Source organism: Malaclemys terrapin, chromosome 21 (genome assembly GCF_027887155.1).
Source record: "Malaclemys terrapin pileata isolate rMalTer1 chromosome 21, rMalTer1.hap1, whole genome shotgun sequence".
Lineage (NCBI taxonomy): Eukaryota > Metazoa > Chordata > Testudines > Emydidae > Malaclemys > Malaclemys terrapin.
This window is the reverse complement of record NC_071525.1, coordinates 15876026-15888466: the sequence shown is the minus strand read 5'-3', so window position 1 is coordinate 15888466 and position 12441 is coordinate 15876026. Positions and strand designations below refer to the sequence as shown.

At 63.9% G+C, this 12441-nt stretch overlaps 2 non-coding genes across 2 annotated transcripts; both read left to right on the top strand.

Annotated features, from left to right (window-relative positions):
• Positions 1–3151: 3151 nt before the first annotated feature.
• On the top strand, positions 3152–3336 carry LOC128827551 (U2 spliceosomal RNA). Its single transcript, XR_008442979.1, has one exon. It is a non-coding gene; the product is annotated as a U2 spliceosomal RNA (small nuclear RNA).
• A 7230-nt stretch (positions 3337–10566) lies between these two features.
• LOC128827554 (U2 spliceosomal RNA) lies at positions 10567–10751 on the top strand. Its single transcript, XR_008442982.1, has one exon. It is a non-coding gene; the product is annotated as a U2 spliceosomal RNA (small nuclear RNA).
• Positions 10752–12441: the final 1690 nt, after the last annotated feature.

Below are 12441 nucleotides of genomic sequence, written 5' to 3'. Positions count from 1 at the left end.
GAGGAGCTCCAAGCGGCAGCCTCCTTCGCGGAATTTGACCTGCTCGTTGACAGGCTCACCCGCGAGCTGTCCGCGGAGATTGCCTTCAAGAGGACACCGAACCAGGAGACCACCCGGCCTGCCCCGAGACGGCCCGCCCCACACCGTGACAACAACACCAGGGGAGCTGGAAGGAGGAACACCGGCCGCCGTTTCGACCCGGCAGCCGCGTCAAGGATCCAGAAGATGTACCGTACGAACCGCCTCAAGGCCGTGAGAGAGATCCTCGACGGGCCCCCGTCGTACTGCACGATCCCGCCCGAGCGCCTCTACAACTACTTCCTCGGAGTGTTCGGCGGCGTGCCCAGGAACGACGCGCAGCGCCCGGAGTGCCTCCGCCCCCTGCCCCGCATTCCCGACGCGGACGGCCTGGAGGCCGACTTCACCCCTAAAGAGGTGACGGCCAGGCTCTCCAGAACCAAGAATACTGCACCCGGAAAAGACAGCATCCCCTACAGCCTCCTCAAGAAGCGGGACCCCGGCTGCCTCCTGCTCTCCAACATCTTTAACTTGTGCAAGCGCTTCGGCCGATCCCCCACCTCCTGGAAGAAGGCCATGACCGTCCTGATTCCCAAGAAGGGCGAGCGGGACGACCCCAGCAACTGGAGACCCATCTCCCTCTGCTCCACCATGTACAAACTGTACGCCAGCTGCCTGGCAGCCAGGATCACGGAGTGGGCGACGACCGGGGGAGCCATCAGCGCTGCCCAGAAGGGCTTCATGCCATCGGAGGGGTGCTACGAGCACAACTTCCTTCTCCAGACCGTCATCCAGACGACCAGGAGAACGCGGAGGCAGTGCTCGATAGCGTGGCTCGACCTGGCCAACGCCTTCGGGTCCATCCCCCACCATCACATCTTCGACACTCTACAGGAGTTTGGGATGCCAGAGACCTTCCTCCACCTGATCCGGGAGCTATATGAGGGCTGCAGCACCACCATCCGATCGGTAGAAGGGGAGACCGCAGAGATACCGATCCACAGCGGCGTGAAGCAGGGTTGCCCCCTCAGCCCCATCGTCTTTAACCTCGCCATGGAGCCGCTCCTGCGGGCGATCTCTGACGGCGCCGACGGCTTCGACCTACACGGCGAGAGGGTGAGCATCTTGGCCTACGCGGATGACCTGGTCCTGATCGCGGACGACCCCGAGAGGCTCCAGGGCATGCTTGACACCATCGGGAGAACCGCGGACTGGGCGGGACTCCGCTTCAATGCCAAGAAGTGTGCGTCCCTCCACGTCGACGGGAGCAAGAGGGACTCGGTACTGATGACGGAGTTCCTCATCCAGGGCGAGTCCGTCGTTCCCCTGGCGGAGGGGCAGGCGTACCAGCACCTCGGCACGCCGACAGGCTTCCGCGTCCGGCAGACCCCCGAGGACACCATCGGGGAGATCCTGCAAGACGCCGCCAAAATCGACACATCCCTGCTGGCGCCGTGGCAGAAGATCAACGCCCTCAACACCTTCCTGATCCCCCGCATCGCCTTCGTCCTGAGGGGATCCGCCGTGGCAAAGGTGCCCCTCAACAAGGCGGACAGCGCCATCCGGAAACTGGTCAAAAACTGGATGTCCCTGCCCCGGAGAGCCAGCAACGAACTCGTATACATCAAGCACAGGCACGGTGGTGCCGGCGTCCCCCGTATGGGAGACCTCTGCGACATCGCGGTCCTCACACACGCCTTCCGCCTCCTGACTTGCCCGGACGCCACGGTAAAGAACGTTGCAACGACCGCCCTGCACGCCGCCACCGAGAAACGAATCGGCAGACCTCCCTCCGACCGAGATGTGGCCACCTTCTTGAGCGGCTCCCTGGACGGCGACTTCGCCCGGGACAGGGGAGACTTCGCCTCGCTGTGGACCCGCGCCCGCAATGCCACGCGCCGGCTGGGAAAGCGCCTGGGCTGCCGCTGGGAATGGAACGAGGAACGGCAGGAGCTGGGAGTCCTGATACCGCGGATCGGAACGGAGGACAACATCGTCGTCACCCCGGGAGCCAGAGGCGTGCTGGAGAGATCCCTGAAGGCCGCCGTCCACGCGCTCTACGTGGACGCCCTGAAGAAAAAGCCGGACCAGGGTAAAGTCTTCGAAGTAACCAGCAAGTGGGACTCCAGCAACCACTTCCTCCCCACAGGCAGCTTCACCCGGTTCGCCGACTGGCGGTTCATCCACCGCGCCCGGCTGAATTGCATCCCGCTCAACGGTGCCATCCGCCACGGGAACCGGGACAAACGCTGCAGGAAGTGCGGGTACGTCAACGAAACCCTGCCCCACGTCCTGTGCTGCTGCAAGCCCCACGCCAGAGCCTGGCAGCTACGCCACAACGCCGTCCAGGACCGTCTAGTGAAGGCCATCAACCCGCGTCTGGGAGAGATCACCGTCAACCGCGCCGTCCCTGGCACTGACAGCCCGCTGCGCCCGGACATCGTCGTCACGGACGAGGTGGGGAAAAAGATCATCCTGGTCGACGTAGCGATTCCGTTCGAGAACAGGACCCCGGCCTTCCGCGAAGCCCGAGCCCGCAAGCTCGAAAAATACGCTCCCCTGGCTGACACCCTGCGGACTAAGGGCTACGAGGTGCACGTCGACGCTCTGCTCGTTGGGGCCCTGGGTGCCTGGGACCCGTGTAACGAACGCGTGCTGAGGACCTGTGGGGTGGGCCGTCATTACGCGCGGCTCATGAGACGCCTCATGGTCTCGGACACTATCCGTTGGTCCCGGGACATTTACACCGAGCACATCACCGGCCACCGCCAATACCGAGAGTGAGCCGGGGAGACCTCGTGCACCCACACACACCCCATGCTGGACCCTATCCCCTGAGCCCTAAACCCACCAAACCTAGCTGAATCCCACCACGTGAGGGTCACCCCATCCCCATTATCCAGCCCGCTTGCTTATACCCATGACTGTCCCTGCCTCCCGTATGGGTGGTGGACCCTCACCGTTTATCGACTGTCTCCTGATCCCGCCCACCGGTTACCCACCCCTCATTGGGGACATTGCAGTGTGTATATACTATGTGTGCTGCCCAGCCCCAAAACACCAACATACCCCCATACTCTGCATGTTACCCCCAATGACCAATGACTAACGCTTCAAATTTTCTGTATCGTTTATTTCTTTAAATATTCTCTAATAAAATTTAAATCTGTTCTTATCAGTTTAATATCTGATATGTTCTCGATGTGAGAACTTTATATTAAACAGATTTTTGGAACAGGGAGATGGAATAGGAGCTTGCTCCTTCCACTCCATGCATCAGCCTGGTATTGCAGTACTTCCAGGTTTGGTGCGCCTCCCTCCGGGGAGAACATGGTTGTTGAAAAAATAGAAAAAAATCTTTTGTGATCTATTGGTGCTCAAACTGTTTGACTGTTTTGTATGTTTTTTTTTTTTGGATGGGGGTTTACCTACTTGAGCAGCTGCTTTTTTCATTTCTATTCTACTCTTTCATAAAATTTTGAAAAGATTGGCTTTCTCATGTTATAGAAGTGGGGTCTTTGGGTCACTGTCTCTCAGTAGTGTCCCGGGACATTTACACCGAGCACATCACCGGCCACCGCCAATACCGAGAGTGAGCTGGGGAGACCTCGTGCACCCACACACACCCCCTGCTGGACCCTATCCCCTGAGCCCTAAACCCACCAAACCTAGCTGAATCCCGCCACGTGAGGGTCACCCCTTCCCCATTACTTCGCTTCTCGGCTCTTTGAGCTCTGGTCCAGCGTCTCGGCTCTCTGAGCTGTGGTCCAAGTGTTAGTAGTCTCTTGGTCTATCCAAGGCCGTGATCAAGTGTCTTGATGTTTTTGGTCTTTTGGCCTCGGGATGAAAACCTTGCCTCTGCTTCTGGGACCTCGAAGTGAAAAAATTCTCTAAGTTATATCTGTTCTTATCAGTTTAATCTTTATTAATTGCATCTGATAAGCTACTACCTAGATCTATATCAGTTTAATCTGAATCACTACTGATACACTGTATCAGCTATCCTGACGAGCTCATGGTGCTCTGGGATGCATCCTGCAACCCCTAATACGCAACCTAAAGCTCTGACCACTGTCCCAGCACAGCCTGTTGCTCGACACAGGCTCCCGGCTGTTACGCCTGGTCCTCCCCGGAGATCTTCTCAGATCACTACCCGAAAGAAGTCTCTCGGTGTCTCAGAGCCATGGCAAACCAGCAGATCCCGAGGGAAGTGCGAAGACAAGGAGAATCGCCCCCAAGATGCTGCTGCAGAAAGCTCTTCCATCCGAAGACCAGCCTGCAGGAACACCACCGAGAGGAGGAAGGTAGACCCCAGTCCCCAGCCGCCGGGAGGCCGCCCTGCAGTGCTCCAGCCGCTGGACGAACCTGCAGCCGACCGCCAGCAGCTGCAACCACCGGGAGTCTGCTCCACCTCGCTCCTGCCGCGGGAAGAGCCGCAGCCGCGGAGAGACTGCCTCCCTACGCCCCTGCTACCCCAGACATCCACTGCCGCCCAGCTGCTGCTGCCGCCAGGAGTCCGTCCCCACGCGTCCCAGCTACCGGAGAGGAGCCCCGCTGGCCATCTGCTGCCCCTGGGGCCAGGTATCCTTTCCACTGAGCCCCAGCACCTACTCCCTCCAGGGGACTCTCCCGCGGCTCCCCCACCACCCATGCCGCCGGGGGGTTGCCCCCCCTCCCCAAAGCGGCTGCCCCTGCCACCGGGGGACCCATGCCCCATGCCCTGGCCGCCCCCCCTGGCGCAGCCCGGGGACCCCCGCCACGCGCCCCAGCCGCTGCTGCTCCGGCCGCCGGGGGATCCCTGCCTCGAGCCCCAGCCCCTGCCGCGTGTCCACCTTGGGGAGCCGGGCCACGTGCTCCAGCTGCCCCTACCCCAGCCACCGGTGGGGGACTCCTGCCCCACGCCCTGGCCACCTCTGCCTGGGCAGCCCGGGGAGCCCCGCGGCGCGCCTCCGCCGCCCGGGGACTCCTGCCCCGTTCCCCGGCTGCCACTACCGGAGCAGCCCGGGGAGCCCCGCGGCGCGTCTCCGCCGCCGACGCACGGGGACCCCTGCCCCGATCCCCGGCTGCCGCTGCCGGAGCAGTCCGGGGAGCCCCGCGGCGCGCCTCCGCCGCCGCCGCTCGGGGACTCCTGCCCCGCTCCCCGGCTGCCGCTGCCGGAGCAGCTCGGGGAGCCCCGCGGCGCGCCGCCGCCGCCGCCACCCGGGGACTCCTGCCCCGCTCCCCGGCTGCCGCTGCTTGAGCAGCCCGGGGAGTCCCGCGGCGCGCCTCCGCCGCCGCCGCCCGGGGACTCCGGCCCAGCTCCCCGGTTACCGCTGCCTACACGGCCCGGGGAGCCCCGCGGCGCGCCTCCGCCGCCCGGGGACTCCTGCCCCGTTCCCCGGCTGCCACTACCGGAGCAGCCCGGGGAGACCCGCGGCGCACCCCCGCCGCCGCCGCTCGGGGACTCCCGCCACGTGCCCCGGCTGCCGCCCGGAGACTCCTGCCCCGCTCCCCGGCTGCCGCTGCCTGGGCAGCCCGGGGAGCCCCGCGGAACCCCGCAGCCGCCGCTGGTCCCACCGCCAGGGGACTCCTGCTCCGCTCCCCAGCTGCAACTACTCGGGCAGCTCGGGGAGCCCCGCCACGTGGCCCAGTCACCGCTGCCTTGGCCACCGGGGATCTCCTGCTCCGCGCTGCTGCCGCCTATGCAGCCAGGGGATCCCCACCACCCGCCCCGGCCGCCGCTGTCTGAGCCCCCGGGGGTCTCCTGCCCCGCGCAGCTGCCGCCTATGCAGCCAGGGGATCCCCACCACCTGCCCCAGCCACCACCGCCCGAGCCGCAGGGGGCCTCCCACCCTGCGCCCCAGCCGCCACCGCTCGCAGTGACCGAGGAGCCCACTGATGCGCCCCGGCGGACAGGACCCCGACCCGCTGCCCGCCGACTGCCGCGGAACCTGGGAGACCTGCCCCCCCATCACCTGGCACTCCAGCTGCAGAGTGACTCCCCCGCTGTCCACCAGCTGCTCCAGCCACCGGGGGACCCCCCAACCACTCCCCTGCCACCCCAACCGCCGGGGACATCCACCACGCTCCTGCTGCTCCAGCCAACGGGAGACCCCCACACCGCCCCACAGCAGTCGCAACTGCTGAACACCCCACCCCACGTCCCCCGGCTGTCAAGGGAACTCTGCCACACGCCCCAGCCACCACGAGATGCCTCCCCGGTTCTCCTGCGGTACCCAGACACGCCCCCTGCTCCCCAGCTGCTCCAGCCGCCACGAGACGGCTCCCCTGTCCCCCGGCGGGCACCAGTCACACCCCCTGGCCCCCAGCAGTCCCCGCCCGACCCCCAGCGGGACACCCTTGCTGGAGAAACCTCTACTACCACTGAGACCCCCGCTCCGCAGGGGGGTGACGATGACACCATCTACCTCACATACCCCCTTGCCGCTGATGCGCTCACCTGCCCCATCTGCTCGCCGCCCCGGCGTTTCCGCCTCCTCGGAGGAGTCACCAGGCACTTGAAAAGGTGCCATGGCAAATCCACCACCTTCAGCTGCGCCCTCTGCAGCCTGCCCTTTGAAACTCAGAAGAGATGCAAGGCACACCAGGCCAGCTGCAAGAGAGCCCGTTCTGCGACAACTCTGGTCCCGGCCTCTCGCCCTCCTGTGCCCCGGCCCGCTGCTCCCGCGCCGCGTGGAAACGGGGCACCCCCGCCAACCGCCACCTTAAAACCCACTCCAACCCCCGAGCCGTTGGACCAGGGCCCCACCACCGAGACGGCACCTCCCATAGCAGGCAACGTTAACCGAGCCCCTGCCAGCTGGACACCTTTCACATCCACCCAGGTGGCCCGTAAGCTCTCTGAGCTGAGGCGTCTTAGTGCACTCCCGACGCCCAACCAGCGCAACCCCATCCCAAGAAGGGTCAGCGCCCCGCCACGCGTGGCCGCCCGAACCCCTGCCCCCCGCGGAACCGACGCCGGTCGCCAGGCCACCCTACGGGCGCCAACCGCAGGAAGAGCCAATGCGACCCCTCAACCTGCACCTCGAACCCCGCCTACCGAGGGAACGGGGTCCACCCCCCAGCCCACTCTGCAAACTACTGCTGCCAGAGGCCCCAGGCCGATCCCTGCTGCCAGAAGGTCGCACGCTTCCGCGACAACCCCCCAGACAGCAGCCGCACACGGAAGACCTGGCATCACCCCCGCCCCCCTTGACCCTGTCCAGATTCCGCCAACAACCAGTGGCGATCCTACCCCACCAGCGACTACGCCCCGGGACCCAACCGCGGAGTCCCCCGACCCACAAGTGGGACAACCCATCGACCACACGACAAACTCGCTGCCCACGCCGACCGAGGAGCCCGAGGACCGGCGGCCGGAGCCTAGGCCAGCCACGCCTTGGCAGGCCGCCTGGATCGAGGAGCTCCAAGCGGCAGCCTCCTTCGCGGAATTTGACCTGCTCGTTGACAGGCTCACCCGCGAGCTGTCCGCGGAGATTGCCTTCAAGAGGACACCGAACCAGGAGACCACCCGGCCTGCCCCGAGACGGCCCGCCCCACACCGTGACAACAACACCAGGGGAGCTGGAAGGAGGAACACCGGCCGCCGTTTCGACCCGGCAGCCGCGTCAAGGATCCAGAAGATGTACCGTACGAACCGCCTCAAGGCCGTGAGGGAGATCCTCGACGGGCCCCCGTCGTACTGCACGATCCCGCCCGAGCGCCTCTACAACTACTTCCTCGGAGTGTTCGGCGGCGTGCCCAGGAACGACGCGCAGCGCCCGGAGTGCCTCCGCCCCCTGCCCCGCATTCCCGACGCGGACGGCCTGGAGGCCGACTTCACCCCTAAAGAGGTGACGGCCAGGCTCTCCAGAACCAAGAATACTGCACCCGGAAAAGACAGCATCCCCTACAGCCTCCTCAAGAAGCGGGACCCCGGCTGCCTCCTGCTCTCCAACATCTTTAACTTGTGCAAGCGCTTCGGCCGATCCCCCACCTCCTGGAAGAAGGCCATGACCGTCCTGATTCCCAAGAAGGGCGAGCGGGACGACCCCAGCAACTGGAGACCCATCTCCCTCTGCTCCACCATGTACAAACTGTACGCCAGCTGCCTGGCAGCCAGGATCACGGAGTGGGCGACGACCGGGGGAGCCATCAGCGCTGCCCAGAAGGGCTTCATGCCGTCGGAGGGGTGCTACGAGCACAACTTCCTTCTCCAGACCGTCATCCAGACGACCAGGAGAACGCGGAGGCAGTGCTCGATAGCGTGGCTCGACCTGGCCAACGCCTTCGGGTCCATCCCCCACCATCACATCTTCGACACTCTACAGGAGTTTGGGATGCCAGAGACCTTCCTCCACCTGATCCGGGAGCTATATGAGGGCTGCAGCACCACCATCCGATCGGTAGAAGGGGAGACCGCAGAGATACCGATCCACAGCGGCGTGAAGCAGGGTTGCCCCCTCAGCCCCATCGTCTTTAACCTCGCCATGGAGCCGCTCCTGCGGGCGATCTCTGACGGCGCCGACGGCTTCGACCTACACGGCGAGAGGGTGAGCATCTTGGCCTACGCGGATGACCTGGTCCTGATCGCGGACGACCCCGAGAGGCTCCAGGGCATGCTTGACACCATCGGGAGAGCCGCGGACTGGGCGGGACTCCGCTTCAATGCCAAGAAGTGTGCGTCCCTCCACGTCGACGGGAGCAAGAGGGACTCGGTACTGATGACGGAGTTCCTCATCCAGGGCGAGTCCGTCGTTCCCCTGGCGGAGGGGCAGGCGTACCAGCACCTCGGCACGCCGACAGGCTTCCGCGTCCGGCAGACCCCCGAGGACACCATCGGGGAGATCCTGCAAGACGCCGCCAAAATCGACACATCCCTGCTGGCGCCGTGGCAGAAGATCAACGCTCTCAACACCTTCCTGATCCCCCGCATCGCCTTCGTCCTGAGGGGATCCGCCGTGGCAAAGGTGCCCCTCAACAAAGCGGACAGCGCCATCCGGAAACTGGTCAAAAACTGGATGTCCCTGCCCCGGAGAGCCAGCAACGAACTCGTATACATCAAGCACAGGCACGGTGGTGCCGGCGTCCCCCGTATGGGAGACCTCTGCGACATCGCGGTCCTCACACACGCCTTCCGCCTCCTGACTTGCCCGGACGCCACGGTAAAGAACGTTGCAACGACCGCCCTGCACGCCGCCACCGAGAAACGAATCGGCAGACCTCCCTCCGACCGAGATGTGGCCACCTTCTTGAGCGGCTCCCTGGACGGCGACTTCGCCCGGGACAGGGGAGACTTCGCCTCGCTGTGGACCCGCGCCCGCAATGCCACGCGCCGGCTGGGAAAGCGCCTGGGCTGCCGCTGGGAATGGAACGAGGAACGGCAGGAGCTGGGAGTCCTGATACCGCGGATCGGAACGGAGGACAACATCGTCGTCACCGCGGGAGCCAGAGGCGTGCTGGAGAGATCCCTGAAGGCCGCCGTCCACGCGCTCTACGTGGACGCCCTGAAGAAAAAGCCGGACCAGGGTAAAGTCTTCGAAGTAACCAGCAAGTGGGACTCCAGCAACCACTTCCTCCCCACAGGCAGCTTCACCCGGTTCGCCGACTGGCGGTTCATCCACCGCGCCCGGCTGAATTGCGTCCCGCTCAACGGTGCCATCCGCCACGGGAACCGGGACAAACGCTGCAGGAAGTGCGGGTACGTCAACGAAACCCTGCCCCACGTCCTGTGCTGCTGCAAGCCCCACGCCAGAGCCTGGCAGCTACGCCACAACGCCGTCCAGGACCGTCTAGTGAAGGCCATCAACCCGCGTCTGGGAGAGATCACCGTCAACCGCGCCGTCCCTGGCACTGACAGCCCGCTGCGCCCGGACATCGTCGTCACGGACGAGGTGGGGAAAAAGATCATCCTGGTCGACGTAGCGATTCCGTTCGAGAACAGGACCCCGGCCTTCCGCGAAGCCCGAGCCCGCAAGCTCGAAAAATACGCCCCCCTGGCTGACACCCTGCGGACTAAGGGCTACGAGGTGCACGTCGACGCTCTGCTCGTTGGGGCCCTGGGTGCCTGGGACCCGTGTAACGAACGCGTGCTGAGGACCTGTGGGGTGGGCCGTCATTACGCGCGGCTCATGAGACGCCTCATGGTCTCGGACACTATCCGTTGGTCCCGGGACATTTACACCGAGCACATCACCGGCCACCGCCAATACCGAGAGTGAGCCGGGGAGACCTCGTGCACCCACACACACCCCCTGCTGGACCCTATCCCCTGAGCCCTAAACCCACCAAACCTAGCTGAATCCCGCCACGTGAGGGTCACCCCATCCCCATTATCCAGCCCGCTTGCTTATACCCATGACTGTCCCTGCCTCCCGTATGGGTGGTGGACCCTCACCGTTTATCGACTGTCTCCTGACCCCGCCCACCGGTTACCCACCCCTCATTGGGGACATTGCAGTGTGTATATACTATGTGTGCTGCCCAGCCCCAAAACACCAACATACCCCCTTACTCTGCATGTTACCCCCAATGACCAATGACTAACGCTTCAAATTTTCTGTATCGTTTATTTCTTTAAATATTCTCTAATAAAATTTAAATCTGTTCTTATCAGTTTAATATCTGATATGTTCTCGATGTGAGAACTTTATATTAAACGGATTTTTGGAACAGGGAGATGGAATAGGAGCTTGCTCCTTCCACTCCATGCATCAGCCTGGTATTGCAGTACTTCCAGGTTTGGTGCGCCTCCCTCCGGGGAGAACATGGTTGTTGAAAAAATAGAAAAAAATCTTTTGTGATCTATTGGTGCTCAAACTGTTTGACTGTTTTGTATGTTTTTTTTTTTTTGGATGGGGGTTTACCTACTTGAGCAGCTGCTTTTTTCATTTCTATTCTACTCTTTCATAAAATTTTGAAAAGATTGGCTTTCTCATGTTATAGAAGTGGGGTCTTTGGGTCACTGTCTCTCAGTAGTGTCCCGGGACATTTACACCGAGCACATCACCGGCCACCGCCAATACCGAGAGTGAGCTGGGGAGACCTCGTGCACCCACACACACCCCCTGCTGGACCCTATCCCCTGAGCCCTAAACCCACCAAACCTAGCTGAATCCCGCCACGTGAGGGTCACCCCTTCCCCATTACTTCGCTTCTCGGCTCTTTGAGCTCTGGTCCAGCGTCTCGGCTCTCTGAGCTGTGGTGCAAACCTAGTATCTGTTCTTATCAGTTTAATCTTTATTAATTGCATCTGATAAGCTACTACCTAGATCTATATCAGTTTAATCTGAATCACTATTGATACACTGTATCAGCTATCCTGACGAGCTCATGGTGCTCCGGGATGCATCCTGCAACCCCTAACACGCAACCTAAAGCTCTGACCACTGTCCCAGCACAGCCTGTTGCTCGACACAGGCTCCCGGCTATTACGCCTGGTCCTCCCCGGAGATCTTCTCAGATCACTACCCGAAAGAAGTCTCTCGGTGTCTCAGAGCCATGGCAAACCAGCAGATCCAGAGGGAAGTGCGAAGACAAGGAGAATCGCCCCCAAGATGCTGCTGCAGAAAGCTCTTCCATCCGAAGACCAGCCTGCAGGAACACCACCGAGAGGAGGAAGGTAGACCCCGGTCCCCAGCCGCCGGGAGGCCGCCCTGCAGTGCTCCAGCCGCTGGACGAACCTGCAGCCGACCGCCAGCAGCTGCAACCACCGGGAGTCTGCTCCACCTCGCTCCTGCCGCGGGAAGAGCCGCAGCCGCGGAGAGACTGCCTCCCCACGCCCCTGCTACCCCAGACATCCACTGCCGCCCAGCTGCTGCTGCCGCCAGGAGTCCGTCCCCACGTGTCCCAGCTGCCGGAGAGGAGCCCCGCTGGCCATCTGCTGCCCCTGGGGCCAGGTATCCTTCCCACTGAGCCCCAGCACCTACTCCCCTCAGGGGATTCTCCCGCGGCTCCCCCACCGCCCATGCTGCCGGGGGGCTGCCCCCCCTCCCCAAAGCGGCTGCCCATGCCACCGGGGGACCCGTGCCCCACGCCCTGGCCGCCCCCCCTGGCGCAGCCTGGGGATCCCTGCCCCGAGCCCCAGCCCCTGCCGCGTGTCCACCTTGGGGAGCCGGGCCACGTGCTCCAGCTGCCCCTACCCCAGCCACCGGTGGGCTACTCCTGCCCCACGCCCTGGCCACCTCTGCCTGGGCAGCCCGGGGAGCCCCACCGCGTGCCCCGACCGCTGCTGCCCGAGCCGCCGTCAGGGGTTCCCTGCTCCGTGCCCCGGTTGCCGCTGCCGGAGCAGCTCGGGGAGCCCCGCGGCGCGCCTCCGCCGCCGCCGCCCGGGGACCCCTGCCCCGCTCCCCGGCTGCCGCTGCTTGAGCAGCCCGGGGAGCCCCGCGGCGCGCCTCCGCCGCCGACGCACGGTGACCGCTGCCCCGATCCCTGGCTGCCGCTGCC